The sequence below is a fragment of the Mauremys reevesii genome, linkage group 26 (genome assembly GCF_016161935.1).
Source record: "Mauremys reevesii isolate NIE-2019 linkage group 26, ASM1616193v1, whole genome shotgun sequence".
In the NCBI taxonomy this organism is placed as follows: domain Eukaryota; kingdom Metazoa; phylum Chordata; order Testudines; family Geoemydidae; genus Mauremys; species Mauremys reevesii.
Window position 1 is genome coordinate 5583232 of NC_052648.1, and position 12825 is coordinate 5596056.

A 12825-nucleotide genomic window follows, 5' to 3' on the forward strand; every position below is an offset into this window, starting at 1 on the left:
CGGGGGGGGGGGTGGCCCTCCGTGGTCCTGGTTCTCCCCATTAGGAAGCCACTTATTGGTGATTTATAGCTTACACCACTGGGAGGCGGGTGCCCTGGCAACATTGTCATGGAAACGGAGCTTCACCAGGCACCAAGGGACCCGGCTGATGCGCAGAAGGGGAGGCAGGTGGATCTGCGGCTGAGCGAGGAGTCTGCTACGGAAACAAATATACCCAGCGGTGCCAAGGGCACGGCTCCACCCGGCCGCCTGCCCGGGAACTGCCAGGCTGTGCTACAGGGGCCAGGGCGTGTGTCCACCGTAAGTCCCACCCGGCGCCTACATTCGCACCCCCCTGTGTCACAAAACCCCTCTGCCTCCCCACCGCGCCTGGTACAAACAGGGGCTCACCCGCTGGTGACCCCGCACACCCGTCCACGCAGCCTCATCCCCACAATCTCGCCCCCCCTCCCCACTTTCACCCGCCTCTCCAGCTCACATAATCCATCCCCCATTCCTCACACCCCTGCAGTCAGTCTCCGGCTGCATGTGCAGACACACACACACACACACACTCTGCACTGGCCCGGCCTTCTCACCCATGCTGACCGTGCCTTTTTTCCACGCTCAGAAGGAAAATCGATGACCTTTTGTCTCGTTCCCCGTGACATGGAACAATAATGTTTATTTGCCTTCCTCTGGTTTTTCCCTTTGTAGCGGCCAAATGTGCAAAGAGCTGTTTCAGGTTTCTCTCCCGGCTCCCTTTCCCCGCATTCCAGCCCTGCCCCAGCCGACTGCTCTCTGTACCCAGGGAAAGAGCTGGCAGCCAGTTCTGCTCCCCCAAAAGGAAACTTTGCACAAAAGCCCCCCCTCTTGTGAACACCGGTTTGGCTCCACTGGTATTCGCAATGTTGCACGCCCTAGATGGGCCCTGGCAACAGTTGATGGTTTAAATGCGATAGACCAGATCCTCCACTAGAGTAAATCAGTTTAGCAGAATGGAAGGGGATACAGCTCCCCCGCCTTTCACCAGCTGAGGATCTGGCCCTCTGCCGAGAGCTAAACCCGCTTTTGCTGCTGGGGTGGCGCAAACTGCAGTTGCTTTTCAACACCATAACGGGTCTGTCTGCAGAGCAGTCTATAAAATCCACCTTGACAAGGCGGTGATTAGCACGGCTCCGACTCAGTGCCTTTGATCCACAGCTGGGAGGGGGGGCAGGGGGAGAGGAGGCCGTGTGGAGAGGCGAGTAATTGACAATAATCAACAACAAAAGCAAACAAATCAACAATCAGCAGGGCCAGGCGAGAGGGGAGATCCCAGTTCACGGCGGGTCAAGAGAGGACCGGTTCCTCCAAGCCCCAACTCCCAAGAGTGCAGATAAAATGGGGCCTGGAGCCAAGGTTTTCCAGTGGGGGTTAAAATGCTGAAGAAATGGAGGGGGGAGAAGGACTAGTTCCCAGGAGCATGCTGGGGCACTGGAAGAATGGATTGCGGGGGGAACAGTGGACAGCATTGCTCCCTCTGCTGCAGCAGACAGACAGGACTCAGGTGGCATGGATCTGTCTGGGGGGTGGGATGGAATCAGACCCTCCGCACTGTCCCCACCCTGGAGCCCCATAGAAGCTCCTTTTGTGGGCCTCAGAAGGGTTCCCGACCTCTCTCTGGGGCACCGTTGGCCGTGGATGGACTCCATGCAGAAGTCCCACTGGGAGTTAATGTGGTGGGAGGAGGGAGGGCCGGAAGAGCAGTGCCCATGGGCCAGGGAGCCCTGGAAGAGCTAAGCAGAGGCAGGGGCAGCTGGTTGGGGTGAAGACTCTGGGACAGGCAGTGGATGGAAAAGCCACTAGGACACAGCGGCGAAACATCCCAGAGACGCTGCCCTCGCAGCAGGCCCCAACCAATGCGCTGCCCAGCTTGTCACAGTCAAAATAAAAGGTGCCACCACCCCAATGCACAGGCCCCATTTAGAGATTTTCAAACTTCTCCCATCCCCGTGGCCCTGTCACGTGTGCCCAGCAACGCACCGTATCTAGCACCCACCCCCGTCCCCGTGGCCCTGTCACGTGTGCCCGGCAACGCACCGTATCCAGCGCCCACCCCCGTCCCCGTGGCCCTGTCACGTGTGCCCGGCAACGCACCGTATCCAGCGCCCACCCCCGTCCCCGTGGCCCTGTCACGTGTGCCCGGCAACGCACCCTATCCAGCGCCCACCCCCGTCCCCGTGGCCCTGTCACGTGTGCCCGGCAACGCACCGTATCCAGCGCCCACCCCCATCCCCGTGGCCCTGTCACGTGTGCCCGGCAACGCACCGTATCCAGCGCCCACCCCCGTCCCCGTGGCCCTGTCACGTGTGCCCGGCAACGCACCGTATCCAGCGCCCACCCCCGTCCCCGTGGCCCTGTCACGTGTGCCCGGCAACGCACCGTATCCAGCGCCCACCCCCGTCCCCGTGGCCCTGTCACGTGTGCCCGGAAATGCACCCTATCCAGCACCCACCCCCATCCCCGTGGCCCTGTCACGTGTGCCCGGCAACGCACCGTATCCAGCGCCCACCCGCGTTCCCGTGGCCCTGTCACGTGTGCCCGGCAACGCACCCTATCCAGCGCCCACCCCCGTCCCCGTGGCCCGGTCACGGGTGCTCGGCAAAGCCCCGTATCCAGCGCCCACCCCGTCCCGTGGCCCTGTCACGTGGGCCCGGCAACGCACCGTATCCAGCGCCCACCCCCGTCCCCGTGGCCCTGTCACGTGTGCCCGGCAACGCACCGTATCCAGCGCCCACCCCCGTCCCCGTGGCCCTGTCACGTGTGCCCGGCAACGCACCGTATCCAGTGCCCACCCCCGTCCCCGTGGCCCTGTCATGTGGCCTGTGCCCAGGATCACGCCCTATCCAGTGCTCACTCCTGTCCCGTCACATTCAGAAACCCAGCGGCGTTTTATGGCATGCAGCAAAATGACTCCCTGAGGGTTGAACCTGCTGGAGGATAAGAGATGGGCCAGTCTGGCGTTCAGCCAGCCCATCGGGGCTGGAGCAAGAGGATGGGCCAGTTGTTTGGGCCACTAGCCTAGCCCTTGGGAGACACCTACCCGCTCTCTGTATGACCTTGGGTGAGTCACTTAGTCTTTCTGGGCCCACACTCCCCATCTATACACTGGGGACAATTGCACTGCTTTGCCCGACGGGGGCGCTATGAACATCAACCTGGTAATGCCTGCAAGGGGCTCAAATACCACGGTGATGGGGACCATACCAGTAGCTAAATGGGACAGCAGGGGGCTTACGCATGCAGAATCCAGAGCTGCCACCGACGGGGCCCAGAACGGCTCCTCTTGCTGGAGTCTGGACAAATTCCCGTAGCGAAAACATCTAATCAATAACCGCCCCCGTGAGACCCTGCATTGGCAATAGGGGGACTCCTCTGACTTGTTAGCTGCTTTCCCTCCTCCGCTGCTGCTCACACACCTCCGGGCCAGACATTCACGAGCGGGGGCTAGCTGGGTGCTGAGCTCTTTGGAAAATCCAGGATGAGATTTTTCAACGGAGCCTCAGGAAACGAGGCACCCAAATCTCAGTGCAGTTCACCCCCAGGGTGGGGGAGGGGAGCCTAACTCCCTTGGGTCCTTTGAAAATCCCAAAGCTGGGCCTAACTGGGAGTGGAGCTCTTCCGAAAGCCCGACAAGCTGAGCACCCAGGAAACGTGGCCCTTAGCGTTCACAACAGCAGCTCTGCAGCCAGACTCTGCGGGTTCAAATCCCAGCAGTGTCAACTCAGCCCCTCCTCAGCTGGGTCCAGACAGCAAGAAACCTGCACAAACACTAATGAGCCTGATACCACAGTCATTTGAACCCTGTGGGAAATGGGCTGCATTCTGTGCTGTCTGCCCTCTGCCCCAGAGGTAGCAGCATCTCAATGGCAATTATTTCTATAGACTCTTGGGGATGAAGGATGCTACTGAAATGCAGGTTACCTCCCATCAGCTGCTCCCGCTGTTCACTGCTTTCCCTTCCCTTCCCCACAGCCTAGAAGGGCTCAGCATCCCTGATCCCCGAACACCTGCCTTTCGGGGGGTGGGAGGGGGAGAGGAGACGGCCCCAGGATCCTGAAAGTGCAGGATGCATTAGAGCAGAGCAGAGTTGCCTGATTGATTCTCCAGCTCAGACGTGGGCCGGGCGTGCCAGGAGAAAATGGAGTCCTTGAATATTTGATGCCAGAGGCTCTGGGAGCCAGTCTGATTGGGAAATTACAGCTGTTTCCAAATGGTTCCAGGGACCTTGAGACACCACGGTTTCCAGCTCCTCTCTGGTAAGAGGAGCCTCGTTCAGGCTAGGCCCTGCCTAGAAACACCCACGGTGTTTATGAATGAGACGAGCTGCAGCTGCGAGCTCTTAACCCTGTCACCACCTCATTCAAGAACTCCGGGCCTGGAGATTAAGGAGGGCCCAGTGTAGGGTGCTCGCCTCGGAGACAGGAGACCTGAGTTCAGATTCCTGCTCTGGCCCAGCTCATGTGACCTCAGACAAGTCACTTAGCCACGCCATGCCTCAGTTTCCCATCTGTTCAATGGGGATCATTTCCCTGCCCCACCTCCCAGGTGAGGAGCTTTGGTGCTATGGTAATGGGAGCTAGGTGTGTGCCTCAGGGTAGCACAGAGTGAGTGCACTCATGTATCGTGCCCCCCACCCCAGCCAGCTTTAATCTGGCTGACTTGGGTACTGGAGCAGCATGAGCTAGCCAGGGAAGTAATCAGGAAGGGATCTGGGTGGCCTCGCACAGCCTGTGCTGCCGTGGTTTCGCTGGTCTGGCACCGGCGCTAACTACATTAATGCCAGCTCAGGTATGTCTACACACGGTGCAGTCCCACCCTTGGAGCAGGGTAGCCCTGGCTGAGTTTAAGACCAACGTGGGTGCTGATTTGGGGCCTAGCATCTTATTGTTGGGGAGCCCAACCAGAGACACCTGGGTCTGATTAGACGGGACGAGCGCCTCGTGACGTCCACTGGAATTTCAGCTCTTCTGAACATAGGGATGGCCAGACTGGATCAGAACCACGGCCCGTCTAGTCCCTACAATGGCCAATGCCCACTGCTACAGTGGAAGGAGCAAGAAACTTCCTGATCCTTAGTATTTAGAGACTGGCTTATGCCCTGAAGCATGAGGTTTCATACGTCTTCCAATTTTTACGTTAGCTCTAACCAGGATAAACTCTGAAAACGAGGCCCCTCTGGGATGTCTTAGGCTGGGATGAACCCCTCCCCCACCACCAGAGGCCACGGTGGATTGTTTGCCTGCAGTTCCTTTCCCTGGTTTTGCTTTGCTCCTTGGTCTGGGGTTCCAGAAAGCTCAGCTCCCTCCACCCACGGCAGCTCTTGTTTCTGGCTGGCACTGCAGCCGACAGAGATGGAACCAGATCAAAACCACCCAGATCGGGACTCCCTGAAGCCCTGGTGAAGTTTAGATCCGGTGAGCTCGACCGCACAGATCCATCCCCCAGGGAAAGAGACGGCGACTCCCCGCCAGGACCAGAAGGGGCAGTGCCAGCCCTTTCGCAAGAGAGCCTGCGCTCTCCTCTGCTTCAGAGAAACATCCCGTCTCCTGGGTGAGCGTATGAACTCTGAACCTTCTGTGAGCCGGCTGCTGCCACGAGCCACAACCACACACTTCCCAGGGCTAGGGAGAAACGTCCGTTCGGAGGGACGGGGACTTGTCCATGGCGGGGGGGTTTACTGCTTCCCCTAGAAGTGGCTTCGGTCCAAACTCCTACCCAGTTATCCAAAGCTAGCGCCTGGCGAGGCCGTGTGGTCTAAGGGCCAGAGCGCTGGGCTGGGAATCAGGAGAACCAGGTTCCATTCCTAACTATGCCCCTGCTGCTACGTCACCTGGAGTGAGACACGCAATGTCCTGTGCCTCTTTCTCCTCCCACCCTTTGTTGGTTGAGTCCTGTAAGCCCTTGGGGGCAGGGCCTGTCTCCCATGATGTGCACAATGCCCGGCACGACAAAGGCCCCGATTTCATTTGGGGGGTGAGGTCTAGGTGTTACCGTAACACAAAACAAAACACTCCCCTTCCCCACCAGAGCTGAGCCTTTAGCTTGATCAAGATTTCCGGTTAGGAGCTGGGATCAACCCCCCCAAACCCAAATCCTCAGACTCTGGGACCCCCCCTGTGGGATCAGTCCCTCTCCACATCAGATGGACAGTGTCAGTTTCACTCAGCTTCTTAAAACCTGGGTTAATGAATTAAATAAATAACCCGCCAAATGTGACATTCAAATAAAAACATGCTGGAAACGAGTAAAATGCAAAATACGCCACCGGGTCTGTTCAGGGGGAGACAGGGGCTGTGCCAGGAGGTGCTGATCTGCCCCTGGGGCTCTGAACACAATTCACAGCTGGCCCATCTCCTGCTGCTGATTCCCATCCAGCCCTCACAGCTTCTCCTCCATCCTCCACTTGTGTGCCAGGCGGGGAAGCCATCCATTCAGTTGTCACATCCGTCCTCTGCGTAACTCCTACACCTGTCTGTCTGTCTCAGCAGGCCTGGGTCACGAAATGGGGACCCAGCTGGAGGTCACAACCTCTCCAGAGCTTCATTGCTCCACTGACTTCAGTAAAGGCTTGTCCACGTGGATCCAATGGACGATCCTGGTGCAGGAGGCTCCTTTGCAAAACCACAACCTCCCCACATAGTTTCAAAGCTTTCAACAGCAAAAATCGCACCCTCCTCCCCCATATTAAACAAACGACTCTCTGCTCTGGAGTCACCAGTGGAGAAGGTGCAGAGAATATGAGTCTAATGAGACTCATTGATGCAGATGGGGTCAGAAAGGCAGAGGGAATTCACAGTGGGTGCAGAGCAGGGGACAAATCAGAGCAGTTGGGTGGGGGTGGGGGAGAATAAAATCTCCATTTACTTAACAGCACAAATGGTGCCATGAGGAGGGAAGAAAACGCAGCATTGAGAGGCGCTCTCCGGGCCTTTGAGTGAGTGAGGGAACGGTTCAGCCAACCCCTCCCTGCCTGCCAACTCGCGGTTCAAATAAACTAGGACCCAAATCCCAAACAGCTGCCATGGCTTTACATGAAACCTTCATTCTAAAAGTCCCCGGAATAACCCCAGGCCCCAGCTACAAATCCAGACCCCAAATTCAGGAAAAAAAGCCCTTAAGCACGTGCTTAATTTTAGGCTTGTGCTGGAAAGTTCACAAAACCGGGCGCGTTTAGTCTTGAGAAAAGACGACGGAGCGAGGACCTGAGAACGGTCTTCCAATATGTTAGAGGCTGTTCTAAAGAGGACACGGGGTCAATTGTTCTCCATGTTCACGGAAGGTAGGACCAAGAAGTAACGGGCTTAATCTGCAGCAAGGGAGATTTAGGATCTAACTCTGAGGATAGCTAAGCTCTGGACCAGGCTTCCAAGGGAGGCTGAAATCCCCGTCATGGGAGGCTTTTAAGAACAGGTTGGAGGAACCCCAGTCAGGGATGGTCTAGCGTTACCTGGTCCTGCCTCAGCGCGGGGGCTGGATTTGATGACCTCTTGATGATCCACATGGGAAAGTCACGTCTAGCCCAACATTTTATTATTCTAAATTTCACTGACTTCAATGCTTAAGTGCTTCCTTGCACTGAGGCTCCAATACCAAGTGCTCCACGGTTTCTGAAACAAGACTGAGCCTTGGTCAAACCGGGGCCTGATTGCGAGGAACAGGGGGGTGGCTGGGTCTGGGCAGCTTTGTGGCAAAGCCGGATGGACTGTGGAGGCATCAAGGGAATCTGCCTTCAAGTCTGGGGGTTTATTCCAACTCAGGCTGAAGCGGGGCTCAAACCTCATATGGCTCCGAGCCAAAAAAAGGCCTCACCCCAAACCACCGTGTTTTGTGGAACTTTGCTTTTCAGGGAACCCACCTGTAAAGTGGCACAATACTTAGAAACAGGCTTCTCCGTGCCCTTTGCAGTGTGTGCCCGGAGGAGGAGGGGGGTCTGCATCCCCTCAAATTTAGGTTTGGTTTTGATTTTTAAAAAGACCAGAAAACATGCCCATGAAATTAAAAATCAATAAATCCAGAGACCATAAGTGACAAACAATCCCCCCAAACACAGCCCCCCATGCGCTCTGCAGCCCACACCTTGTAGCGCTGTCCTAGTGCCGGAGAGCGAAACTGACTAGGAATTTAAATGAACCCAACCAGGCTATTTTCATTGCAGAGGGTCAGTTCGGGAGCTCTGACCCCATTTCTACTCAAGTCCCGGCGCCCTTTGGAGTCAGTGGCAGTTTTGCAAAGTTGAGAGCGTCCAGATTTGGCCTAAAGTTTGTGCAGGTTTTTAGAAGGCGCATCAGGTACCCGATGGGCCAGGACAGTCATTTGCTCCCACCCAATATGGAAAGCAAAACAGATCCCATTAGAGACCAAGTGATGGGGAAGACGTGGCACCTGATGTGAATTCTGCTGGCACCAGTCAGGGGGCAAGAGAGGGAGCAGGAGCATCCTAACATCCGTCTCATTGCTGTGCTGATTGTGCTCCTCTTGGCTTCAATGGGAGCTTTGCCACTGACTTCCAGTAGGATCGAGCGCCAGAGGAGGGTGCTGGGGAGAAGCAGAGAGAGCAGCCGAATGCCTGTATAACATGCTTGCAAAGTGTGTGTCCCGTCCCTCAGAGGCTGGTCCAGGCAGAGGATAAGCACCTGCTATTGCTACCAGCCAAGAGAGAGGTCAACGTTTAGCTCATGTGGTAGAGGTCTGGGCTCTGGGTTCTAGGTTCAAGCCCTGCTGATAACCGGGTGGTGGGAGTCACCACTGCTCTTTCCTGCTCTCAGGAAGGACGGACTAAGCTCCAGGCAGCCGCTTGTAACGTTCCCTCTCAGATACTAGAAGCTGGTACATTTATAATCTACCTGCAGAGGCAGCCATCCCCGGGTGGACACACATCTATCAACGCACTTGTATGACCCCTGTCATCAGAGTATCTGAGCCCCTCGCAATCCGTGGTGTATTTGTGATCACAGTGCCATTGGGAGGTTGAGCGAAGCTACAGCCCCAATTGTACAGCTGGGGAACTGAGTCAGAGAGAGGCTAAGAGACTTGCCCATGGTGACCCAGTGGGCCTGTGGCAGAGCTGGGAAATGATCTCGGCTCTCCCATATCCCCAGCCAGGGAACTAATCACTCCACCATCCTTCCTGCCTCAGGAAAAGCAGGGCGATTTCTCCCTTCCTGCCGCAGGCCCGACTCCCTTCTCACACACAGCAATGCAAATCAGGCGCAACTCGCCTGTCAGCGACGCAGTTACAATGGCGTGAGGACAGGCCGGGTCTCTCTAAGCATAGGCATGTATCAACTCCTGTGTGTGCCGACAATGCCTGGAGGAGCCTCCTCCATACACCCGGGCGTATCATGCTCGAGTTGACTCCCAAGACCCAACTAAGTCAGCCTGGCTGGTTTTAATAATAATTTAATTTGAATAATGCAAAGTGCTCCACTTAGGAAGGAACCATCAGTTGCACACATACAAAATGGGAAACAACTGCCTAGGAAGGAGCACGGCGGAAAGGGATCTGGGGGTCATAGTGGATCACAAGCTAAATATGAGTCAACAGTGTAACGCTGCTGCAAAAAAAGCGAACATCCTTCTGGGATGTATTAGTAGGAGTGTTGCAAGCAAGACACGAGAAGTAATTCTTCTGCTACTCCACGCTGATTAGGCCTCAGCTGGAGTATTGTGTCCAGTTCCGGGTGCCACATTTCAGGAAAGATGTGGAGATTTGGAGAAAGTCCAGAGAAGAGCAACAAAAATGATTAAAGGTCTAGAAAACATGACCTATGGGGGAAGATTGAAAAAAATGGGGTTTGTTTAGTCTGCAGAAGAGAAGACTGAGAGGGGACATGAGAACAGTTTTCAAGGAGGAGGGAGAAAAATTGTTCTTCTTAACCTCTGAGGACAGGACAAGAAGTGTTAACAGGCATTGAAGCCAACCGGAGCTGCAGGTGCTTATGGCCTGGCGCCAAGATCCTGGGCCATGGAAATGCTCCCAGGACATTCTCAGCCAGGGCGTGGACGGGATCTGAGGAATCGATGGGTGTCAGAGTTTATAGTCTGTCCACACACTCTCCCCAGCCCAGCCTGGGCTTAAATTGCAGTTTAGGTTGGACATCAGGAAAAACTTCCTGTCCGAGTAGTTAAACACTGGAATAAATGGCCTAGGGAGGTGGTGGAATCTCCGTCACTGGGGATTTTTAAGAGCAGTTTGGATAAACACCTGTCACAGATGGTCTAGATAATACTTAGTCCTGCCCTGAGTTCAGGGGACTGGACTCTCGAGGTCCCTTCCAGTTCTATGATTCTAATCCCTGTCATCCTTCTCTAGCATCTCACAGCCCTTTACAAATATTACTCGCTTAATCTACATAGCTGTGCCACAAGGCTGGACTGTATTAGCTTCATTTTACAGGTGGGGAAACTGAGGCAGAAACTTAGCCCCAGAAGCCTTGGTTGTTTCCCAGTCTCCTGTTCTAACCACTGGACCTTACAGCCCTTACCAAGCTGAAAATAGAACCCAGGAGTCCTAATTTCAAGCCCCCTGCTCTAATCACTAGACCCCACTCTCCTCCCAAAGCTGGGAATAGAACCCAGGAATCCTGGTTCCTAGCCTGCTGTCTGCAAGGGTGGGTTTCTGCAGCCTACGTGCTAGTTTTTCTTGCTGAAAGAGAAACCACTTTAGACATGCCAAGGAGTTTCCCAAAGCACCAAGCTTGGCTTTGCCGAGGCCTCCTACGGCCAGGTATCCAGCCCACAGCAACGTTCTCAACCCTCGGAAACAGGGGCTTCTAGCCCATTGGCTACTCAGCGGACTGACGCTCCTCTGCCAGCCGGAACAGGGGGCTCCCACGTTAACAGGCATTGAAGCCAACAGCAGCTGCAGGTGCTTATGGCCTGGCGCCAAGATCCTGGGTCATGGAAATGCTCCCAGCCAGGGCGTGGCCGAGATCTGAGGAATCGATGGGTATCAGAGTTTACAGTCTGTCCACACACTCCCCGCAGCCCAGCCTGGCTTCCCCACACCCACTCAGAACCATTCCCCGCAGCAACTCCTGCTCCGAGAGGCTGGGACTAAAATCACCATCAACTCCTGCCATCCAGTGCTCTGGGCCCACTCCCTGCAGTGAACCTCCGCGGCCAACTCCCCACAGCAAGTGCTCCTGCCCCACTGCACGTGGTGCCCCCTGGTAGAAAGTGTCAAGCCTGGGGTAGCTTGGAGCACCCCCAGCAGCTAATTAACCTGTCCTGCTCCTGACACCGCCTCATACTAGCAGAGGCTGAGAGTGGAGAGTCTGGGAGCTCCCCCTGGCACAGCCATCTCTCCAGCCCCACGCCGCACAGCGCCTCCTGTTGGGAGAGGCTGGAAATGGAGTAGCTGGGGGCTCCCCATGTAGCCAGCTCTCCTGCCTCCACCTCCTGCCGAGAATCTGTGTTCAGGCCTCAGAGATGCATCTCAAATGCCTCCCCAGGATCCAGCTTTTTTCCCCACACCAGCCACTGACCCAGATTAGCCGCCTCCTGGTTCCTTTGATAGCTCCGAGGGGAGAATCAAAGGCTGACAATGGAGGGAGGGCGGCCAGAGGAAGCCCGGGGACACCCCTTTTTGCTGCAGGCCTGGCGGGAGCCACCCGAACGGCAAGCAGGCGGCTGGGACCTGTTGAGCACCTGGCATCTGGCTCCCAGATGGTCAGTCACCGGTGCTGAGGCAGGGGCCGCCCAGGAGGAGACGGGAGCCCTGCAGAATTCCACCGGTGAGCCGGGCACTGCTCGCCAAGGGCTGCCAGCTCCCAACGGTGAACCACGGCAGAAAGGGGGCAGAACGGGCACTGATCCTCCACTGCCTCAGGAAAACCTGTTGCTCGTCCTGTCCAGGGCTGAGACCTGAGCAGCTGAGGCAGGGGAGGGGAGGTGCTAGTTAGAACAAACACACCGGCACCAGCCACACCGAGCCGTGGCGAACCCGCTGCGTCTCCTCCCAGGTGATTACGCCTGGAGCCAGCAGTTCCGAGGGGACGCTGCCGCTGGAGTCCTGGGGGAAAGCACAATTCCCAGGCCTACTTGGGGGCGCTCGGTGCCAGTCCAAGTCCCTCCGTTGCCTGATCTCACTGCTTCTCCCGCCTCCCTCCACCTGTTGTCTTTCTAAACATGAAGGTCTTTGCACCCATGTCTCCCCATGGGATCGCCCAGCCCCCGACTCAGCATGGCCCTGATCCTGAGCCCGCTTCTCCGGGCCCTGCTTCCACACGCAAACAATAAGTCAGCATTGCTACAGCACAGAGGCCCTGCCTATAGAGAGGCAGGGCACGCTCGGATTTCTGAGTCACTGCAAAAATATCCAGGCGAGGGAGGGTGGGGGGGGGCATCTGCACCCTCACATGCGCCAACCCCCCCCCACCCGCGATCACGCCGACCGGTGGCAACACGTCAGACGGGCCCTCCCGCTCCTTCTCCCCAACCTGCAAATGCCAAGGGCCACGGTCAGAGAGGAAGACCCCACCACGCTCCCCACCTCCCCCGGCACGCAGCCCCCTGGCTCCCAGCCTCATGGAGCCCCAAGCTGTCACCTTGGCAAGCAGGCCCAGCGAGGGCAAAGGGGGGGGGGTTGTATGCAGGTGGAGGGGGAAGCCAGCCCCGAGAGGCCAGCTCCCGAGAAGAGGCCGGGGCAGCGTCAGCAGCAGATGAGCCCTGAATGGAGGGGGGGGAACAGGGCGGTTGGCTTAGTGGGGAGGGGAGATGCTCTGGTGCAGAAGGCGATGTAAGTACCTAGACAGACAGATGGCTGGATGCACCCGGTCTCCCCAGAGCCTCCACCACATG

At 56.7% G+C, this 12825-nt stretch overlaps 1 protein-coding gene across 2 annotated transcripts in view; it reads right to left on the bottom strand.

Moving 5' to 3' along the window:
- Nucleotides 1–12825, bottom strand: part of PALM (paralemmin) — a 62321-nt gene that overhangs the window by 49248 nt on the left and 248 nt on the right. The gene's annotated exons all lie outside the window — the stretch shown is intronic.